Source organism: Lepidochelys olivacea (assembly GCF_965140295.1).
Source record: "Lepidochelys olivacea isolate rLepOli2 genome assembly, chromosome: 4".
NCBI lineage: Eukaryota > Metazoa > Chordata > Testudines > Cheloniidae > Lepidochelys > Lepidochelys olivacea.
This window is the reverse complement of record NC_140414.1, coordinates 98,112,700-98,121,100: the sequence shown is the minus strand read 5'-3', so window position 1 is coordinate 98,121,100 and position 8,401 is coordinate 98,112,700.

Genomic DNA, 8,401 nt, shown 5'->3' with positions numbered 1-8,401 from the left:
TTTATAAAATTAATAACCTGTCTGTTCATTCCCTTTGGGCACCTGCCATTGGCCACTGTCAGAGGACAGGATACTGTGCTTGGTGGACCTTTGGTCTGACCCAGTATGGCCATTCTTATTGTCTGATAAAAGAACGCTTTAAATGGTGATTGCAAAGACTAAAGGATAATCAGCATACCACAAAGTTAAGGCTGGGTAGGTAGCACAAGTCCTGGAGGGCAAGGTGGTGGGGGAGACTAGTGAAAGAAGGATTATATGGTAGGAGTGAACTGGTTCTCCTTAAGCGTTCACTTCAAGACATTCTAACACTTGGGTTTTAAGTGCAGAATTCAGGTACAGTAAGTGTAATAATTTGGTGGTTAGGTGGATTCCAATGAAACACTTCTATTGTAAACTATTTGTTAATTATGAGTTTAGTTCATGAAATTTCCAGTTTTTTTTTTCAAATGCATACCAAAGGTTTAAACAGGGTTGGCATATAAAACCCACGGGAGGGGCGTCATGCTCCAAAATATCTTATGAGGCTTATAATATGTTTCCTCTTGCAGACTTTAGGAAGTCTGTAGGAGGCTGGGATGGGGGAAACATCTCAGTGAGATTGTCACATTCCCCTTGTGTTATCTGGACTGGTGATCTGCTAGGTCACGCCAATCCTTGACTCTGGAAGCCAGCCTTACCCTGCTCTGCTGTGAGAACCCCCACTCCTGGGCTGTTCACACACAGCCTCTGGCATGTAAGCTGCTTGGATTGTGCAACCGAATGACACTAGCCAATATCTCCAGTCCCAAACACAACCCTAGGAGCCTCCATCTTGCAGCATCCAGATATGCCTGCTGGATGCTGCAAACTTATATGAGTTTGTCAATTTAACAAAGAAATGGATATGCACCAGGCTTGTTATCCCAAAGGAAGTCTCTGACATGCTTCAAATCAAACACACTGCTTCAGGTAGAATAAAAAAACAAATTTATTAACTACAAAGATAGATTTTAAGTGATTATAAGTCAAAGCACAACAAGTCAGATTTGGTCAAATGAAATAAAAGCAAAACACATTCTAAGCTGATCTTACAAACTTAGATGCTTTTCACCACAGGCTGGCTGGTTGCCCTTCAGCCAGGCTCTCCCCTTTGATCAGCGCTTCAATCCCTTGGTGGTGATGTCTGTAGATGGAGGTGGAAGAGAGAGGAAGAGCATGGCAAACGTCTCTCCCTTTTAACATGTTCTTTCTTCCCTCTTGGCTTTGCCCCCCCCCCACTTCAGAGTCAGGTGAGCATTACCTCATCGTAGTCCCAAAGTGACCAAAGGAAGGGGGGTGACTCACTCGAGAGTCCAACAGATCCTTTGTTGCTGCCTAGGCCAGTGTCCTTTGTTTCTGTGAGACTAGGCTGGGTTTGCCCCATACATGCCCTGATAAAGTGTGAACTGCCCCTCTGCTCTTGGAAAGTTTTTGCCTGGGCTTGTTTTAAGTGATGATGACACATTTTCAGCCTCATAACTATATGCATGAAATTACAACCCATAACATTACTATAACAATGCTCAGTGCATCATGAGCCTTCTGAAGACACTGGACATGACAAACTTTGCATTGGATGCCACACAATCATATTATGAGGATGAACATGGGGGTGCAGGGTATTCCCCCGAGGTACAGAACGTCACACCTCTCCTCTTAGTTTACTGCAAGAGGGTTAGTCACTGACTAGTTCAAAGGCAGTTTGTGTTATAGTTCTTTTGGCATCCAGCCATCAAAGTCATGAGGTGGTGTGCCTCAATTTCCCCATTCACAGCAAATCAGGTTTCTCTGCTGTGGTAAGCTTTAAACCAGTTTACAGGTTTTAATTGAAAAGTAGCATTTTCATAAGGTTTAACATCCATGTCAAAATTCTTAACCCAAAAACTTAACATTGATACCAAAATTTTTATCTCAGACGTGCGTTTACAAATATCTTTAAGATACCACACCCTCTGTTCAGATACTCTAGTTTGAGGTTAGTTTGTTCATTACCCATGGTGTCCTTTGACTCTCTCCCATGTAATCAGTCACTGGCTTTTCTTTCCCTCCAGTGTTCTGCTCTGTGTGGGCTCTTAATTTAATCATGTTTCTGGAATTTTGGTGCCTCAGGGTCTGGCAAGATAGGTGTTCAGGGGGATCCTGCACATTGGCTGGCCCTTTGGGGAGCGATCTCCCAACCCTGGGGCTACACATATGTAGAAAATCCAGCTCCCCTTTTGGGGTTACCCTGTGTTTCCCCCTCCCAGCACTGAGTCCTTCCCTGCCCCCTAGAGGGCTGTGATCCGTGCTCTCCGGGCTAGGTGTGTTTTCCCTTTGATCAGATTCACCTTTTCCCAGCAGCTTTTCCATAACAGCTCCCTGTCTCTTACTAGCCTGGTGGAAAACAGCCCCTTCTCTGTCAGTTGGGTCATTTGTGTTCTCACAAACTACCACATGGCAATTTCCTGGTCTCAACTCCTCTGTTGTCACAGGTGTTGGAGCTGCATCTTGATGTAAAGAGACACAGTTACTTGCCAAAAACTTGTCAGAAATAGCAACCTGAAAAACTGGGACCTGGATTGGGATACCCTCCGCCACCCCTTTCTCTGTGCCTGAAAAGTCAGCTATGTGACTCCTCCCCTCCTGGAGGTCAATTACATGGTTCCTTCTCAAAACCTGAGTCACAGGCTGAGCACTTGGGTGCACAGATGCTGACTCAGCCATCCTCCAAGTGTCCTGGGCATCCTGCCCCAAGTGACTAGTGAGGAGACATTCCTGTACCCCCACTATTCCTTCCCCAGTTTCCTCCTCTAGGCCCCCTCCTAAGACACATTTCTCTGTGCTCCCTAGGAAGGGTTCTGTCCCTTGTTCATCTGCAAAACTCTGCCAGCTAACAACTGGGACAGTTTCCTTAATCACTGACAACACCACTCCTGCCCCTGCGCCTGAGGGCATATTGCCTTCTGCTGGAAAGGAGCTAGTCTCAGGTCCTCCCATACTTGGAAGCACACTGCTTCCCTGTGTTACAGAGTTGCAGGAATCCTCACCCACCTCAGTGGTTTCTGAAATCCCCTGCCCCTTTTCTGGGCTCTCCACTGGGACACATTTCTCTATGCTCCCTAGAGCTGAGTTTATCTCTGGTTCACCAGCAACCTGCTGTCGCTAAAAACCTGGACAGTTCTCTCCCTGGCAGGCATTATACCCCCATTGCTTCCTGATGTGGTGTTGCCTCCAGCTGCAGTGCAGGAGTTGGTCTCAACCGCACTCCCACCTGGAAGCATGTGGCTTCCACCTGCTGCAGAAGAATCAAGGAGACTCTCTCCCATTTTCTCAGCAGTTCCTGAGACCTTACCCTTTCCCTCAGGGGTCCCAGCATAAAACTCCCTCCTGCTGCAGGCAAATACTTTAACCTGAGCTACATGGAAAAAATCATTACCAAGGAGCAGGTCAACTAGGTGGTGTTTTATTACCCACACAGTCAAAACACTTTCCAAACCACATGGATTTTAGCTAGTGGTACCAGGAATCTGCTTTCACCCACCCCCATAATCTCTGTTAATATGGGCTGGGTGATGTGGGACTGACAGGGCCAGGATTAATTGATGGGGCCTGGGAGGAAGAACACTGATGTTAAGATACTACAAAATGCAAAATTAATTGATGTGGGGCTGGAGGGGCACAATTAATTAGCCAGAGGTTTGGAAGAAACTGGAGCCTTTTGTATCACTAGGCAGTACTCTGTGCCAATTTGTGTAACTATGCAAATTAACAATCTATTTCTTTGTCACAAGATGTTGACACTTATGAATTCTTGCCCCTAGATGCTCCCTTCCCTATTCCATCCTCCCTGCTCATTTCAGGAGTCCCAAGTACTCCAGAATCTCTCTCTTCTCCTGATTTCCCTGCATACCTCTCCACTCACCTGATGAAACCAAATGTACCCTTCCACCACCATCCATCTCATTTTAGTGACCCTGCCACACTAACATTTCCAAAACAAATTTCCCACACTGTTTATTTAATGGACCTCCACTCTACAGATTTCAGGGCTCCCTGATCTCTGCCATTTCCCTCCTCCACGCAGAGGCTTAAAAGTCTCCTCACCTAAATTTGAGGTGCCAAAGAAACAATGATTTGCCCCCTCCAGCAACGGTATGAGGGAGTAGTGCATTCCAGGTGAGTGGCAACAGCTCAGCAGTATATGGTGAATTAAACCAGTAGCATTGTCTTCAATGTGGAAGCTATTACAGCAAGCACCATTCTAGCAAATAAAACCATAAAGTGTCCTTTTTAAAGTTATTCCTGTTCATTGATAAACTGCTTTCACCTATAATAGTTAGTTCTTTGAGGTTCCTGTTTTACTGTTAGCAAAATGCAAACCTAGCATGCCCATCATAATCCTCCTTCTCCAACACAGCCCCCTAACTTCCAAATTCTCCTTACTCAAATTATCCCAGTGGTGCTGCTCTGAGTCCCCACCTGGACTCTTGTGTGTAACTAACTAACAAAACTTGAGCCTAATTTAGTGGCATCCTTTCCTTTTAGCCAGCTCTTGCAAACAATCTTTTACCTAACAGATGTGTTTATTGGTAACCTGCCTCATGCCTGGAGTTTCTAAAGCTAAATACAGTACACAGGACATGTTACTGTATATTTAAAATGTTTGGCATATGGCTCATACAGTAACACCTGACAGACAATGAGTCAGTTACAATACCAAAAATATATTACCATTTAAAAAAATAAATGGTGTAAGAATTACCTCTTGAGAATTCTGTAGCTATGAATACTCCTGAATTTATTAGAGAATGCAATTTTCCTGTAAGCAAGCAGGCAGATAAAGCACAGGAAGGAAACACATTGTGCATTGAAAGGAATGACTGGGACCTTGAATGTCAATTTTAGTAATTCCCCTTGTTAACACTCCATCCATAGAAATGACCAATTCCCACCTTGGAGGGCTATAATTTCTATTTGTCTGCAGATAGACCATGACCCATTTAAGTTTGGAAGTTTTTCTTTGCAGCCAGAGTGCCACAACAGGCTTTCTTTTTAGGTCATTTGTTCCCAAACTGGGGGGTGTGCCCCCCTGGGGGGGGGCATGAGGCTGCCTGGCCCTTGAGCTCCCAGCCAGGGAGGTTAGGCCCCAGCCCCTCCCCTCCCCTGCAGGTACACTGCCACGCGGGCAGCGCGGCTTGCGACTGCCCACCTCCCAGACTTTCCAATAAGCCAGTCCTGCCGCTCTGAGCAGTAAGGGGGTGGGGAGCAGGGTGGGCTGTATAAGGAGCAGGAGGTCCCGGGGGCGGGACAGTCAGGGGATAGGGAGCGGTTGGATGGGGCGGAGGTTCTGGGGGGGCAGTCAGGAGACAGGGAGCAGGGGAGGATTGGATAGGCGTGGGAATCCCAGGGGGACCTGTCAGGGGGTGTGGGTGTGGATAGGGATCAGGGCAGTCAGGAGACAGGGAGCAGGGGGAATTGGATAGGGGTTGGGGTCCTGGGAGGGGGCGGTCAGGGGACAAGGAGCAAGGGGGTTGGATGATGGTAAAGGAGAGATGGGGGCGTGAGGGTTTATTGAAAATTAAAAAGGGGGCACGATGCCAAAAAGTTTGGGAACCACTGTTTTAGGTGAAAGGCAATCAGTTTCTGTAGAAACTGACAAGTCGATGAGAAAAGCATTGGTACAGCGTACAAGCCACTACTGTCACAGCCCAGCACCAGCTCGATCTTGGACGCAGATGTTCCACAAGCACAACTGGTTAAGTAAGACGTAGACACAGCGAGTTATGCGAGCATACATCACATGTACGGGCGTGCGTTGTTCCTCTCTTCATTGTTTCCAGGGCTGGATTACCCAATAGGCAGTCTAAGCATGTGCTTAGGGCACCAGCAAAGCAGGGGGCTCAAAAAAATATTTTAAAAAAATTGATATTTGATATTTCAAAAAAAGCATCTAAGTAGTCATCATGGGAAAAATCAGAACTTTGTTAGACTTCCTTACACTCCACTACACACTCTTCCCCTGTTTTTCTCTTCTCTTTTTATTACTTATCCCCAACTAAACCAGGGGGGCGTCCTACTAACGTAGATTGAAATAATGCGAGGAAATCAGATCCTGTCATGTATTGTGGCTCAGTTTGACCCATTTTTAGCAGGCCATATCTCAAAATATGGGAATGCTGGCAAAAGTAACCCATCATACTTATCCAAGACAATATGTGATGCACTCATTGGTTTAATGAGTGACAAAGTTCGTTCAGCTATTGTGGATGAAATAAGTACTGCTGGGTACTTCAGTTTATCTGTCGACTCTACACCTGATCTTTCACATATTGATCAATTGAGTATTGTACTAAGATATGTGTCTCCCACAGATGGAAAACCAGTTGAATGATTTATAACATTCCTCAATTTGAAAAGCCACACTGCTGAAGAAATGGCAAATCAAGTACTGCATTATCTGTGCCAAGTTTGCAAAATAGATGTCTCAAAGTGCAGAGGTCAATCTTATGACAACGCTGCCAACATATCAGGGCATTATCGAGGAATGCAGAAGAAGCTTTTAGAACAGAACAAATATGCCATATTCATACCTTGTGCTGCACACTCTCAATCTTGTTGGCCGCAGTGCTGTTGATTGTTGTCCAATGGCAGTAAGTTTTTTCTCAACAGTCCAGTTACTTTATACATTTTTCTCGGCCTCAACACACCGATGGGCAGTTCTTAAAACATATTTGTGCAGTGATCGTGTGTTGAAATCTCTTTCTAATACTTGCTGGGAGGCACATGCAGTGGCAACAAGTGCAATTCTGGAGTCCTACTCAAAGATTGTGGATGCATTAGAAAGTAGAGCTGAAGACCAATCACAAAAGGGAGAAACTATACGAGAGGCAGAAAACATTGCAAACAAGATGCAAGAACTAGAGTTTGTATTCACGTGGACCATGTGGAATGAAATTTTACAACACTTTTACTACACAAGTCAAGCTCTCCAAGAAAAAGAATTGGATCTGAAAACATGTGCAGACCTCTGTCAAATCATTAGCAGACCACTTATACACTTTGAGGAATGATTTCGAAAGATTTGAAGACATATAAAAAGATATCTTGCGCAGTCCCGCAAGCGAATCAGGAAAAAACAAGCAAATGATAGCAGTGCAACAGAAACAGCATTGAATCCTAGAAACAAATTTTGCGTAACTACTTACTACACTATAATTGATACACTTGAAGCTCATACGAAGAGGAGAGGTGAAGTGTACAAAGAAGTATCAAGTAGATTTTATTTTCTAAACTATATGGACTTATCTGATGAACAATATTCACAAGGTTCCCAAAAGCTAGTTGAACTATACCCTGTTGACTTTAACATGAACCTCTGTGGAGAAGTACGGCAGTTCCACTGTCATATGCGCACAAAGTTTAATGAAACAGGAAAAATGAAATTCAGTCACATTGAATTTCATGTCACAATATTGAAAGATGGACTACAATGTGTATTTCCAAATGTAGAGATCACACTATGTATTTTTCTAACATTGATTATTACTAACTGCTCTGCAGAACGCTCTTTTTCTCAGCTGAAAAGAATAAAAAACCGTCAGAGAACAATGTGTCAGGACAGACTTGATTCACTTTCCCTATTGTGTATGGAAGCGGACATGCTTTGTCAAGTCAGCTTCGATGAACTTATCCAGAATCTTGCAATCAGAAAATCTAGAAAGAAGCTATTTTAATTTCAGCATACATGTAAGTTTTGTGTCATTTTGAAAAATAAATTTTATTTTAGGATATAGTATTGTTTTTATTTTGAATTACACGCAGGGTGGGGGCACCATAATCTTTTCAGTGCTTAGGGCCTTTAAAGGTCCTAATCTGGCCCGGATTGTTTCATGAGTGAATCCTGCTCAAGTATCAGAGGAGTAGCCATGTTAGTTTGTGACTGTATCCACAAAAACATTGAGGAGTCCGGTGGCACCTTAAAGACTAACAGATTTATTTGGGCATAAGCTTTTGTGGGTAAAAATCCACTTCTTTAGAGATGCAGGGAAATCCCACCCTCACTCACTCACAGCGGCTGCCCAGGGGGACGCACCGAACCCTTACATCCACTCATCATTCAGCCACTGGCTCGTGAGGAAAGAGCCCGACTCGCCCGCTTCTCGCGCACACCCGCAGTAGCTGGGCAGGGTCGGAGAGGCGGGGTCCGCACGTCCCAGTGACGAGCCACTGCACCCCAGCCACGCCCCCAGCAGCAGAGCGAAGGGGGCGGGGCGGGGCGGGGCGAGGCGAGCGGAACCAGCCTCCAAGACGCATGCGCATTAAGCGAGTTCACGGAGGGGTGCCTTCCTGTTGCTCCTGCCTGTCGGTATCCGTATCCGGGTCATTCTGGTGAAATTGCCCCTGG